This window comes from Furipterus horrens, unplaced genomic scaffold (assembly GCF_987537825.1).
Source record: "Furipterus horrens unplaced genomic scaffold, mFurHor1.1.pri manual_scaffold_1, whole genome shotgun sequence".
Classification (NCBI taxonomy): domain Eukaryota; kingdom Metazoa; phylum Chordata; class Mammalia; order Chiroptera; family Furipteridae; genus Furipterus; species Furipterus horrens.
The window spans coordinates 82,813,262-82,828,692 of record NW_028327171.1 but is presented as its reverse complement, the minus strand read 5'-3'; the positions used below and the strand labels follow the sequence as shown (position 1 = coordinate 82,828,692).

The 15,431-nt window shown below is 36.0% G+C and overlaps 1 pseudogene; it reads left to right on the top strand.

Annotated features, from left to right (window-relative positions):
* The first annotated feature begins 2,339 nt into the window (after window positions 1-2,339).
* Window positions 2,340-15,431, top strand: part of LOC150021376 (actin-related protein 3-like) — an 89,746-nt pseudogene continuing 76,654 nt past the window's right edge.

Genomic DNA, 15,431 nt, shown 5'->3' with positions numbered 1-15,431 from the left:
TTCCCTTAACTATTATAAAATGTCCTTTTTTATCTCTTTTTATTGCCCTTACTTTGAAATCCATTTTGTCTGATATGAGTACTGCTACACCAGTTTTTTTTCATGTCCATTTGCTTGGAATACTTTTTTTCCATCCCTTTACTTTCAGTCTCTGTAAATATTTTGTTTTGAGGTGTGTTTCTTGTAGACAGCAAATATGTGGGTCCTGTTTTCTTATCCATTCCGTTACCTTATGTCTTTTAATTAGACCATTTAATCCATTTACACTTAAGGTTGTTATTGACATGTATTTATTCATTTCCCTTTGTACCTGTGTTTCTCTCCTCTTTTTTTCTTCTTTTTCTTAAAACATTCCCTTTAGCATCTCTTGCAATGCTGGTTTGGTGGAGATGTAATCTTTTAGTCTTCCTTTTTCTGAGAAACTCCTTATTTCACCTTCCATTTTGAATGAGAGCCTTGCTGGGTAGAGTATTCTTGGTTGGAGGCCTCTGTTTTTCATTGCTTGAAATATTTTTGACCATTCCCTTCTGGCTTGTAGTGTTTCTGTTGAGAAATCAGTTGATAACCTTATCTGAGCTCCCTTGAATGTTATTTGCTGTTTTTCTCTTGCTGCTGTTAGGATTCTCTCTTTGTCTTTGAATGTTGCCATTTTAATTATGGTGTGCTTTGGAGTGGGTTTTTTGGGATTCTTCTTCATTGGGACTCTCTGTGCTTCTTAAACTTGCATAACTTTTTCTCTCATCAGGTTGGGAAAATTTTCTGTCATTACTTTTCCTATCAGCTTTTCTATTCCTCGTTCTTCTTATTCTCCCTCTTTTATTCCAATGATTAGGATATTATTTTTCCTCATGCTATCCTGTAATTCCCTTACATCTTCTTTGTACTTTTTCAATCTTTTTCATTTTGTTGTATTGTCTGGGAATTTTTTCTACATTGTCCTCTAACTCACTGATCCAATCCTCTGCTTCGTTTAGCCTGCTTTTGATTGATTCTACTGTGTTTTTCGGTTCAGAGTTTGTATTCTTCATTTCTTCCTGGTTCTTGTTAATAGTTTCTATGTCCTTTTTTATGCTGGTGTAGTTCTCTGCAAGTTCCCTGTAATTTTCTTGTAGCTGTTGGTAACTTCCTTGGAGGTTGTCACAGTTGTTTTTGAGGTTGTTGAGTATATTGAGCTTCTTCACCATTATTGTTTTGAATTCTGTGCCTGACATTTGGGCTATGTCTATTCCATCTACCTCTCTTTCTTTTCATTGAGAGATTGTTTCTGCGTCTTACCATGTTGGATTCTTCTTGCTTGTTTTTGTTGTTTGGATTTGTCTGTTTGACTTCCCACCTTTGTGGTATGAGATTCTTTATACGAGACCTGGGGGTTTCAGTGGTGCAGTCTCTTTGATCTCCTGAGCCTGATGTTCTTGGATTACCCTTTATGTCATTTGTTTATGCTGTCTGGTTATATTTCAGATGCTTTTTGGTGGGATCTTCCCTCTGGCTAGTTGATTGAGAGTCACTCTGTCCACTTTGTCTTGAGTTCTTTTGTGGAGATACTTTTAAAAACATAAACACACAGCCCAGGCAGGAAACCCACACCCTCAAAAATATCCCCCACCCTGTATCCCACTATCGTCAGCAAATGAGCCAGTATTAATATAAATGTGGAGAGGTTAGGGCTTTTATACTATAGGAAGAATAGATACGAGTTGTTTTTAAAAGAGGAAAAATATAATTTTTGAGAGGGGGAATGATAGATTAGTAATAGTAGCAAGTAGTGTCGAGACTATGCAAGACAGTAGGTAATATTTACATTGTATGTTAATAATCATAAAAGAAAAAGAGGGAAGAATGCAGAATATAGAAGACAGTGAAATTGTATAGTATTAGATTTATATAGTAGTTATATTCTATTTATTTAGTGTAAAAGGGAGGCTAAACAAAACAGACAAATAAACAAAAATTAAAGAGGAAGGATGAGAAGGAGAAATGGTATGAAACAAATTAAAGAGATAGTTTTTTAAAAATTTTTAAATAAAGTAAAAATTAAAATTAAAAATAAGAAATTAAATTAAAATAAAGTACAAATAAAAAACTAAAATAAAAATAAAAATTTAAAAAAATACAAAAGGAAAGTTTTTACTCAGTTCAGCCTTTGTGTGTCATCTTCTTTTTCTGAATCCACAGCTGGTCTAATGAGGCGAGCCAGAGGTTTCTGATCCTTGCAGCAGCAGTGTGCACCTGCGTGCGGTCTTGCTCACGCACCCGGGTTACTCCCGCACACCCACGGTGGCCAGTGCATTGGTTTGGCGCCTGTTTGGAGCCAGCCGGGGTGCTTGTGCATGCGCAACATGGCCTGCGCGCTAGCCTCAGGCCTGCCGAGCCGTGTTCCGGGAGTCAGTCTCTCGCCCCTTGGGGCGGAGCCTGGACACTTGTGCATGGTGAAAGCGAGAGTCTGTGTGTCACCACCGCCCGCTGTTCCTGCGCCACAGCCACCCACCGTTCCTGCACCCACCTGGGAAGGCATGAGCAGAGCTAGCACAAGTGGGCTGTGCTCCGGCCTGGCACCCACTGGAGCTGGCCAGGGGTTTCTGTGCACGGTCTTCTGTGTGTCCAGTGCGTCCTCCCTGCACCTATTGGGGCACTGATCTTATGTCTGTTGGGATGTTTCCAAGGGGCACCCAGAAGCGTGGCTGGCGACCTGGCTGTGCGGCTGGGCCAGTGTATGAGAGCATTTCCCTGTGCGCACCTGCGCTACCCAAGGGGAGGTTTGGGGAATGGGCAAGCACACTTCTGCACCTGCGCTCCTCAAGAATGTTCTATCACCCCCAACCTTTCCTCCCCTCTCCGCAGTATACAAGAGAAAAATATAAAGGAAAATCATATTCTCACATGCACAGCAGTATGCTGTTTCTTGTCTTTCAGTGCCAGATGCCACCTGGCCCACTCCTGGCTCGACCAGTGGGCAGATATCCGCTCTCCTCCCGAGTCCTCTCTGGGGAAGCCTGTGGTCGCTAAAAAGTCTTTGTGTACTTCCAGCTGCAGCTCAGGGAGCCACCCCAGTCGAAAATCCCGTCTCATCCCTTTTTCCTCTGCTATCCTCACCAAACAGGTCGCTCCCAGATGGTTTTCTCTAATCCAGCATTGCCAAGGCTCGACTCCTGCCAGTGTCCAGCTGCTCACTGAGATGTTCTGTCTGCAACTAGTCCAAACTACAGATGGGTCTCAGGAGCCAGAAAGCACAGCCTCCCCTCACTCCTCCACCATCTTCTCCCCAAAAATCTATTAGTTATTTCTAACAGAGATTCCAGTACAAGAGTCAAACAATAATGTCAGATTTTTTTTTAAAGAAATATTTTAACTCTATTTTTGGGTGATGAAATTCTGATTTACGTTTTCTGCACTCATAATTTTATTACAAACTTTCCCCAAAGAGTTAAAGTCCCTATGATTGAGTTAGATACCAGTTTCCTTTAACCAAAAATTCTGGAACAAAACTATACTTTCTGCCTAATTATATCAGTTAGATTTGTGATGACTAACAACCTGATTTCTGACTTGACACAATTGTGGACTTAAAAGAACAAGTTCATATTCAGGTTAGTACCTATTCTGACAATGATATTAAAGAATCCTATCAAAAGGAACCCCATTGCTCTCATTAGCATCATTTAGACAAAAATCTAGGACCATTTATCAGATCATTCTACTAATCTAAAATATTAAAGCTATTTATCTGTGGTAGAAAACAAAACCAAGTTGTTTATATAATGTCTTGCTATCTTATTCAATAAAGAAATCATATATTGTTGCAATGAGAACAGAGAAGTAGAATCATGAGTATAATTCATTGACTAGATATATTTTTTACAACTAGAAGGGACCTAGATGTCATTTACTCCAGAGGTTTCAATGTAGCAGTTCATTCTGCAATTGTGTTTTCTTTGGCCTGCAATGTTAGTTCACTGCCAATATTAAATAAAAGTACCCTTTATATAAAATACCCAGACTTTCACTTCCTCTCAAAGATTTTAATTAGCTGGCACAATTCTCACGTTTATATGGGGCAAGTGTCTTCCAATATGCAAAAGTCATTTACTCAAATTACCATATGGCTTTTAATTTTGAGGATTATGACACATTCCCCATCCTGGTACAGCTAAGTATCCTAAACAGGGTGTTAGAAAACAAACCAACAAACTACTAATCAAATGAATCATTTTTTCTGGTTTCATTAAGGCCAAATCCTAGTTGATAAAATGGAGCACTTCTTCTTTATCTTACTGGAATGTGAATATTTCACTCCAAAAACTCAAAACAAGAATTTATTTTTATTTAATATTGCATGATTAGAGAGAAAGAACCAGGCAGGGCAGGAAAGGTAACTAATAATCAAATCGTATATAACTCTTGAATTTCCATTTGAAAGAAAATATTTTTTAAAATTTTTTCAGTGGCATGTGCTTATTGTATGTTGTAACAAAGCAAAAGGTACATATCTTTATATATACATATACATAAAGAGTATAGCCAAAGTAGATTTCTAGTTGTGAACACACAAAACAGAGTTAATAAAACTACTACAATAATCATTACCTGCATGTCTTTTTCCATACAACGGTAAACCTACTTTTGCCCCACCCTATATATAAATGTGTGTGTATGTGTGTGTGTGTGTGTGTGTGCGTGTGTGTGTGGAGAGAGAGAGAGAGAGAGAGAGAGAGAGAGAGAGAGAGAGAGAGAGAGAGAGAGGGAGAGAGATCACATTTTCTTTATCCCTTCATCCATGAATGAATCAATGAACCCCTTTGTTGTTACTATATCTTGGCTATTGAAAATAGTGCTACAATAATCACTTTGTGGGTGTAAAAATCTGTGAGATACTAATTTTTGTTTCCTTTAAATATATACCTAGAAGTAGGATTGCTGAATCATATAGCAGTTCTGTTTTTAATGAACTATTATACTGTTTTCCTTAGCGGCTATACCAATTTAAATTTCTACCAATAGTGTACAATGTTCTTCACATCCTCACCCATATTTATTACGTGTGTGTGTACATATATACAGCCATTATATTATAGGTGTGAGGTGATATCTCATTGTGGTTTTGATTTTCATTTCCCTGGTGACTGGTGACATTGAGTACCTTTTCATGTAATTATTGTCCATTTGTATGTCTTTGGGGGAAAATGTCTATTCAAGTCCTTTGACCATTTTAATTGGATTATTTGGGGGGTTTTTTGTTTATTGTTGTTGTTTTTTTAATGGGTTGAATGATTTCCTTATATATTTCGGAAACTAATCCCTTATCAGATATATGATTGCAAATATTTTCTCAAATTCCATAGGTTGCCTTTTCTGATTGGTTCTTTTGCTGTGCAGAAGCTTTTTAGTTTGATTTAGTCCAATTTGTTAATTTAACTTTAGTTGCTTGTGCTTTTGAAGTCATATCTGAAAAAGCATTGTCAAGACCAATGTCAGGGAGGTTTTTTCTCTGTTGTCCTCAAGAGTTTTACAATTCCAGGACTTTTATATTTAAGTCTTCAATCCATTTTGAATTGCTTTTTTGTGTCTGGTGTAATATAGTGGTCCAATTTTATTATTTTGCAGGTCCAGTTTCATTCTTTTGCATGTCAATGTTCAGCTTGGCCAACACCACTCATCAAAGAGATTATCTTATGCCCACTGTGTATTCTTGGCACACTTGTCAAAGATTAGTTGACCATATATAAATGAATTTCTGGACTCTCTCTTCCTTTCCATTTGTCTATGTGCCTGATTTTATGCCAGTACCATACTGTTTTGGTTACTATAGCTTCATACTATGCTTTGTAATCAGGAAGTGTAATGTTTCCAGTTTTGTTCTTTTTTCTCAAGATTGCATTGGGTATTCAGGGTTTTTTGTGATTCCATATAAATTTTAGGAATTTTTTATTTCTTTGAAAAAAAGGTTGCTTTAGGTAGTATATACATTTTAACAATAGTAGAACTTTCCATGAGCATGAGCTATCTTTCCATTTATTTTTGTCTTCTCTAATTTATTTCATTAATGTTTTAGTGTAGAGATCTTTTACCTCCTTGGTTAAATTTATTCCTAAGTATCTATTTTTTTGCATGGTAATGTAAATTGGATTATTTTAAATTTCTCTTACAGTTTATTAGTATATAGAAACACAACTGATTTTTATACAGTGATTTTATATCTTGAAACTTTACTTAGTTCTTTTATTGGTAGAGTTGGGTTTGTTTTTTTATTTGTGGTGGAGTCTTTAGTCTTCTATATATAAAATCATGACATCTGCGAATAGGAAAAATTCTTCCTTTCCAATTCAGATGCCTTTTCTATCATTCTCTTAACTAATGGCTTAAAGTGTCCAGTACTATGTAGAACAGAGGTGATAAGACTGGGCATCTTTGTCTTATTCCTGATATTTAAAGAAAAAGCTTTTATCTTTCACCAATGAGGATGATATTAGATGTGACCCTGTCATATATGACCTTTATTTTATATATATATATTATGGTGCATTTATTCTATATTTATTTTGCTGAGAGTTTTTATCATGAAAAACTTTGGAATTTTTAAAATGCTTTTTCTATATTTCATCTTGAGATGATCAGTGATTTTATCCTTCATTCTGTTAATGTGGTAAGTCACACTTATTGATTTGTATCTGTTGAAACATCCTTAGGTGCTAAGGATAAATCCCACTTGATCACAGTGTAAGATCCATTTAATGTGCTATTGAATTAAGCCTGCTAGTATTTTGCTGAGGATTTTAGCATTTGTGTTCATTAAGAATACAGGTCTATAATTTTCTTTTCTTGTAGTGTCCTTGTCTGGCTTGATTTCAGGGCAATGCTAGCCTTTTAAAAGCTAAAAGAAGGGGGGAAAAGAAGGAAACCATGCCATTTTGGACAACTTGGATAAACCCGGAGGACATCATGCTAAATGAAATAAGCCAGACACAGAAAGACAAATGGTGTATGAGCTCACATATATGTTAAATCTTTAAAAAGAAAAAAAAAGCCATATTTATAAAAATAGAATGGTGTTTGCCTGGGACTGAGGAGTGGGGAAAATGGGTAAATGTTAGTTAAAGAGTACAAACTTTTATTTATAAAAAGAATAAATCATGAGGACCTAATTCAGTGACTATAGTTAATAATACCCTATTGTACACAGTCTGTCTCCACTCATGCTGCAAACTTTCCTAAGATCTATCAAAGGTTCACAAACATCAAACAAGCAGCATCTGGACTTGATATGCCTCATACCTCTTACTAAGTGGCCCCAAGCCTAGCACTAGTGGCAACTGGCTTAGCTTTGCAGCTTAGCCTTTCTCATGTGCCTGTAAGCTCAGCAGAAATGGCAACCATCTGCAGATTACTTTGTACCTAATACCAGGTGGCTACTGGCCAGGCATGGGGAGCAGCTGACCTTGGCCTATACCAAGAGGCCCCAGAACCAACATACCCTGTGCACTTTAGACAATACCAGTGCACTATCCAACCACCTCCAGAAATAACACACCCATGGGCAGACTCTGCAGGAACCAAAGCCCCACTAAAGCAAATCCTGCTCTGTGGATTTAGCACTTGCACAATAGCTCCTTCACTGTAGTCATGGCTATTCTCACAGTCAAACACCGTGAGGGTCAATCCCTCCCAGTGATGTGCCAACAGTTTTCAAGACTGAACAACAACAGGAGTGCACACACAACCCACAAAAAAGATAACCAGGAGTACCTAGCTCAAGTGACCAGAAAGGCTGCACCACTGGCCCACACAGGACACCCACTGCATGAGGTCACTCTACCAAGACTGGGAGACATAGAAGATCTTCCTAATACACAGAAACAAGCATTGGGATACAGCCATAATGAGGAGACAAGGAAACATGTCCCAAATGAAAGAACATGACAAAGCTCCAGAAAAAGAACTAAACAAAATGGAAAGAAACAATCTATCAGATGCAGAGTTCAAAACACTGCTCATAAAGATGCTCAATGAATTTAGTGGAAGAGTGGATGAACTTAGTGAGAACTTTAACAAAGAGATATAAAACATAAAAATAAAGATAGGAAACAGGAAAAAATCAGTCAGAAATGAAAAATAAGTAACTGAAATGAAGAATACATTAGAGGGAATAAACAGTAGATTAGATGAAGCAGATGACTGAATCAGCAATTTGAAAGACAAGGTAGCAGAAAACACCAAATCAGTATAACAAAACTAAATGAAATAAATAAATAAATAAATAAATAAGGATAGTTTAAGGGACCTCTGAGGCAACATCAAGGATACCAACATTTATATCGCAGGGGTACCAGAAGGAGAAGAGAGGAAAAAAGAAATTGAAAACCTACTTAAAAAAATAATGATGGAAAAATTTCCTAACCTGGTGAAGGAAGTAGACATACAAGTCCAGGAAGCACAGAGAGTCCCAAAAAAGATGAACCCAAAGAGGTCCACACTAAAACACATCATATACTGCACTGTTGGTGGGAATGCAGACTGGTGCAACCACTATGGAGAACAGTATGGAATTACCTCAAAAGATTAAAAATGGAACTGCCTTTTGAACCAGCGACTCCACTACTAGGATTATACCCGAAGAATCTTGAAACACCAATTCAAAAGAACTTATGTACCCCTATGTTCATAGCAGCACTGTTTACAATAGCTAAGTGCTGGAAACAACCTAAGTGCCCATCTGTAGATGAGTGGATCAAAAAACTGTGGTACATTTACACAATGGAATACTATGTAGCAGAAAGAAAGAAGGAACTCCTACCATTTGCAACAACATGGATGGAACTAGAGAGAATTATGCTTAGTGAAATAAGCCAGGCAAAGAAAGAAAAATACCATATGATATCACCTAATACAGGAAACTAAAGAACAACACAAACAAAGGAACTAAATAGAACAAAAAGCAGAATAGCAGTCAATAGGGGGGAGGGGAGAGGGAGAGAAGGGGGATAAGTAAGGGAAGGGTTTAATTAAAGAGCCTGTATAAAAGACTCATGGACATAGACAACAGGGAGGGATATGATTGCGGGAGAGGGGGTGGGCTGGGTGGGGGAGAGAAATTGGGGGAAAAGGGGACAACTGTAATTGAAAAACCAAAATAAAAAAAAAAAATAAAAAATAAAAAAAATTAAAAAAAGAAAACACATCATAATTAAAATGCCAAAGGTTAAAGACAAAGAGAGAATCTTAAAACAGTAAGAGAAAAGCAATTACCTACAAGGGTGCTCCCATAAGACTAATTTCTCAACAGAAACTTTGCAGGCCAGATGGGATTCACACTAACTATTCAAAATAATGAAAAGAAAGGTCATACAACTATGATTGCTCTACCTAGCAAAGCTATTATTTAGAAGCAAAGGACAGATAACAAGCTTCCCAGACAAGAAAAAGCTAAAGAAGTTTATTACCACCAAACCAATATTACAAGAAATGTTAAAGGGGTCTTCTTTAAGAAGGAGATATGAAAAATAAGCCCTGGCTGGGTGACTAAGTTGGTTGGAGCATTGTGCCATGCACCTAAAGGTTGTAGGTTCAACCCCAGCCAGGGCACATACCAAGGTTGCCAGTTAGAGCTCTGGTCGAGGCACAAAGAGGAGGTAACAGATGGATATTTCTCTCTCACATCAGTGTTTGTTTCTCTCTCACCCCCTCTCCCTTAATTTCTCTCTAAAATCAATAAACATATCCTTGGGTGAAGAATAAAATATATATAACAAAAAATGAAATGACAATAACTACATACCTATCAATAATTACTTTCAGTGTAAATGGATTAAATGCTCCACTCAAAAAACATAGAGTGGCTAAATGGATAAGAAAATAAGATGCTTACATATGCTACCTACAAGAGACCCACTTAAGATCAAAAGACATACACAGACTGAAAGTAAAGGGATGGAGAAAGCAATTTCATGCAAATGGAAAAAAATAAACAAGCAAAAACTGGGGAAGCAATACTTATATCAAACAAAGTAAACTGTAATACAAAGGCTACAGTAAGAGACAAAGAAGGACCCAGCAGTTTCACTTATGGGTATTTATTTGAAGAAACTGAAAATACTAATTTGAAAAACACATATGCATACTAATGTTCATAGCAACATTATTTACAATAGACAAAATATGGAAGCAACTTAAGTGTTCATCAATAGATGACCAGATAAAGTGACACATATATACAATGAAATATGAGCCATAAAAAAGTGAAATCTTGCCATTTGTGACAACATGGATGGCTCTAAGTCAGACAGAGAAAGACAAATACCACAATTTCACTTATATGTGGAATCTGAAAAACTAAACAAACAAGCATAACTGAAACAACTCATAGGTACAGAGATCGTTTTATGGTTTCCAGATAGGAGGGAGTTAGGTTGATATGTGAAAAGGGGACAGAATTAAGGTGTGAAAATTGTCAGCTATAAAAACAGTTACAAGGAGGTAAAGTTCAGCATAGGGAATATAGTCAGTAATATTGAAATAACTATGTTTGGTGTCAGATGGGTCCTAGATTTATCAAGGAGATCACTCCATAAGTTATATACATGTCTAATCACCATGTTGTACACCTGAAACTAATATAATATTGTAACTAAACTGTAATTTAAATTTTTTAAATTATTTTAAAAATAATACTCTATAATATACTTGAAATTTGCTAAGAGAGTAGATAATAAACATTCTCACCACACAAAAAGAAAAATGGCAACTATGTGAGGCAACAAATGTATCCATTGATTGTTATAATTATTTCACAGTGTATACATATTTCAAACCAACATAGTGTACTGTTTAAATATATTTGCCATTTATGTCTTAATAAAGCTGAGAGAGAAGGAAAAAGAAATGATTAGTTTGCAAAGGAGCACAGGGTACTAGGAACTAACTGCTTTTATCCTGAATAAGCCTGTAGTTAAAGTTGAATTTGTTACCCACTTTACTGTAAGAAAGCCCAAACTACAGAGAATATAATCTAGCTGTTCAGCATTTTACATAAGAAATGTCTTAAATTTTCCCACTTGCTCAGACTGATAAGGCTATTTTACATTTTTGATAACTTGGTCTGATTTGTAAAATTCATAATCTCAAGAGATTGCCAGACAGCAGCACGTGAGAGCTCAAAATAATTTAAGAAAAATACTCCCTTAGAATGTTTATTTAATGCAAGTATCTTGTATGAAAGTTTACAAAACTTTAACTAACATTCTTTTTAGAAACCTCTAAAGTCTCCCAAATTATTATTTGTTTTAGCTTTATGAATTATATATATATCTAAATGTATCACTATAAAAATAAAGAATAAAACAGCAGCCCTAGCCAGGTGGCTCAGATCATAGGAGCATCATCCTGTACACCAAAATGTTGCAGGTTCTTCTCCTAGTTCTCTTCCTCTCTCTCTCTTTCTCTCTCTCTTCATTTTCCTCTAAAATCAATATTCTTGGGTGAGGATTAAAAAAATAAAAATAAATTTAAAAATATAACAGTAGTATTTTCATCACAAAATAAAAAATCTGTAATAAAAATGGATTGCTAGATTTAAACAAAACATATATTTGCCTTAACAGTAGTTCTTTTATAAGACAAAACCTATTCTGGAATAAGCTAAACCAAAATATTTCATGTAGCCATAGAGAGTAAAAACAGATAAGAACACTTAACAAAAAAGCCTACAAAAATGACACCTAAGGTCAATGCAGCAGCCACCTTTGGGGATGTAAAGTTTGTTTTCCAATAAAATGTAATATTTTTGAGGAAGTGTACAGCTTATAACGCTTAATTCTTCCAGAAGCTCTGTGGTGAATCATCTATTATTCATCTCTTTGAACTAGTAATCTGCAGATAATCACCCTGAAAATGTACTTGAAGTAGGTTCTGTAATCACCAAACTTCTTGTGTCAGTTGCACCAGATACATAAACAGATGTCCCAGGACAGACACCTGGAACAAAACTTCAAGAGCTGTAGTGCAATGAAAAGAATAAATTCATAGGTGCACGATGAACAGAACAACTCAGAGAGGTGTGCAATCCATTTATTAAGATATGGCCATGGAAAAAGTTGGAATTCCAGGTAACAACTAGGACTCAATAATTTATATGAAAATCTAAAGGTGATGTGTTGTACTTGTTGCCCCAGAGCTAAATGCCTCGGTCAAGGACAGCCCTACACGAAGTAAAGTAGCATCAGTGCTGAATGGTCTGCCCACCTCACAATGTAGCAAAGGTCAAGATTCAATAACTCCTGGGCATTGGGGAAGGCATCCTTGTGCAGGCCAACAGTTGCCTTCCATGGAGCAAAAGCTCCATAGCAAACCACAAGGTAAGCACTAAGTATACAGATACAATAAATAAAAGATTCCTGAAAGAACTATAAATGTTCTATGTTCTATTAAAAATGCATAATTATTCTTTAAGGTCATTCAATTTATGGATATAATAATTTTTAAGATAAAACTTACTATGTTTGTGTTGCCATGGAAATTCATAATAGGATCATCACCTAAGCCAACTTCTTTCAGGTTAATGTGTTAATTCTACTTGAGTTTTTATAGAAGTATATGAAGTATTGAAGTAGTAATTAAATAAATATTGAAACATATTTTGCTTATATCTAGGTTTGCCCCAGCAAAGATGGGTTTCCCTCTTTTCTATTCCTCAACAAAAACTGAGGCGCTGAGAGGTTAAACAGCTTCCTCAGGTCATATAAATAATTAACAGCATAGTCAAGTCTCCTGACCCCTGACTTAAAACTCTCAACACACAGCTATGGATAAAAACTTTGCAAACTAGGACACTGTGAAGAATGCCACAAACTATCAAACTCCACACCCAATAAGAATTCAGGTTCTTGAGCATTCAGATTAAATTCTGTATTGAACACTATGACTAACTCACTACACTTTGGAGGAGGGAAGAGAGATCCCAAATTTCCACAAAGAACAAATACGCATTTTCTTTGTAAAATTATACACGTGTAAAATATTGAAACTTGCCAAGATTCTTCTTGGTTTCATTCACAGGCAAAAATAATCCATTGCTGAAACCAGTAGGGATGAGGATATGAACTCTGTATAAGAGAGACAAAAGCACTTCTCTAAATGAAACTCTTCCTGCAGTTCACACCAGCATTTATACAGTTAACATCTCTTCTCACTTTGTGTATTTACATGACCACTTTCTCCGCTTCCTACCAAAAAACATCTGAGACTTATTTCCAAACTGTTAAGTTACATGAATTTAAACAAAGTTCAATCAATCACAATTCTTTAAAACTGGTTCACAGATTTTGTTTCTTTTTAAATAAAAATGCCTCATAGCTGCTAATGTGAGAATACAGAAAAGTCATTAACTTCCTTCATTTGCCTCTGAAAATAAACAAGATACTTGAGAAATTTTTGACTAATTTATAGAAAAGGTATTTATTTATTATGCCTAAATTATAAATATGAAGACTACTTCCTACATTCTATACTTTTTCCTTAAATTATTTCATAACTATAGAGCTCCGTGTAAAACGCTGCTAAAAATAGGGTAGCATTTTCATGGGCTCAGGCTCTGTGTTTTGACACATGAGGAGAAGCTGGAGACTGCCAGAGCCAATGGCATGAGCTCACCTGAAGGTTAACCATTCATGGGTTAATGAGGGGCTTAATGAGAGGTTTTATATTAATATTCAATGTCAACCTAGTGTATTTCCCTCAATTAAATTATCATATACCATGTCACCTTTGTCACCCTTAAACCTAGAACAACACTCTTGCTATACTATTAGGATACTATACCATTTCTACAATGTTAAGATAGGTGCTAAATTTGAAGTAACTTGGTATTTCAACTTTCTAATTCAGTTCTACTAATTCAAGAATTGACAAGTACAGTCCACCTACACCTGTTTTTCTACCTCACAAGAACAAACATAACAAAGAAACCCCGGATATATGATTCTATAGATTTTGAAAAGTGTGATGTTTTATGTATTGTAAGTAGTTAGGAAGAAAGTTAACATTTTTCCTGTGGTCCCTGAGGCTAATATAAGGACTATGTGTGTACATGCATATTAGCACACTCTCAGAGTGCACGCATACATTTGAAGATATTGAGACTCTTCTGTCACAGGAAACATTCTCCATTCTAACATTTTGTCCGTACTCTGTGTCTGAGCCACACACTGTGCTAAGCAGTAAAAAAAAGAGGAAATATGGGAGACAAACGATCTATTCTTCTGGGGCCCACATAGGCAGTGATGTAATGTAATTAATAGAATATGTTGTTGGAAGAGAGGTTAGTCCTGAGAAGAAGGTGTAAGAAGGGGGAAGTGAGGAAGACAGCAATGTGGTGTGGGAGATGCTCACAAGATTTGCATGAACCTGTAGAGATTCAAGATGTCTAGATCACATTACAGAATATCTTCCTTTTTTTTTTTTTTTCTTTTTTTCTTTTTTTACAGAATATCTTTTTGGAGGCACAAGGGAGTATACACCAAGTAAAAAAAGGGTGTAATCATATTTGGGGGAAGGTACTGGGATGAGACAAATGCTGTCACTTATATATGTACAAATACACATCATTTTATTCCATTTTTCAAAATGGAAAAAAATTAACTCAAAACAGATAATTGTGTTTTTAGAACCACCCACTTATTCTGTGAAACAAAGCCTCATTTCTTTCTCTTGCAACTGTATAAAAAAATAATTTTTAGAGAGACCTGCCATTGGTCCAAGAAATGGATTTCCTGTACCCCATACCCACCATTTCAGACACACTCTACATGTACTGAAATTGTACTCACAGTCAGGTTGAGGATCTGAAGTCCCTGGACTGTTACTGGCAGTATAACAGCCAAGCAACACCTGGTTTAAGGGGAAAGGACACAGAACCATAAGAACTTGTTTCCAATGTCATCAATGAAGGAGCTGAGATTAGAAGAGACATGAGCTTAAAGCTCTACTGCTTGCCTCCTAACTAGGACTCAATCTAGTCAGAAACTAACCTATTTTGAGATGCCTTGCCCTTTAAGAATAGAGTGGCTACTAGCACTAAACTCCCTTCCTAGCTCATTTTTCCAATGAAAAATTAGTCTTTAAACATGTGATTATATTCTTTAAATATATGATATTATTCTTTTATTTTTTTAGTTTTTTTCTAAAAGTTACTTTTAAGTGATATTTACTATTATTGTTATAATTTATTCATAATTCTGATGTGCTGATCAAGTGCTATGTGGTAAAAATGCACTGGCTTGAAGGACATAGAGAAAGAAATTGGCATACAATCTTTTTGAGGTTCAATAAATCAAGGGCTCAAGCAGAGAAAATTAATGTTATGGGAGGAAAATAATGGCATATTTAGTTGAGGATATAATGCATAAAAATTAAAGTAAAAAATTATTGGAGCAAAGCCCATTAGC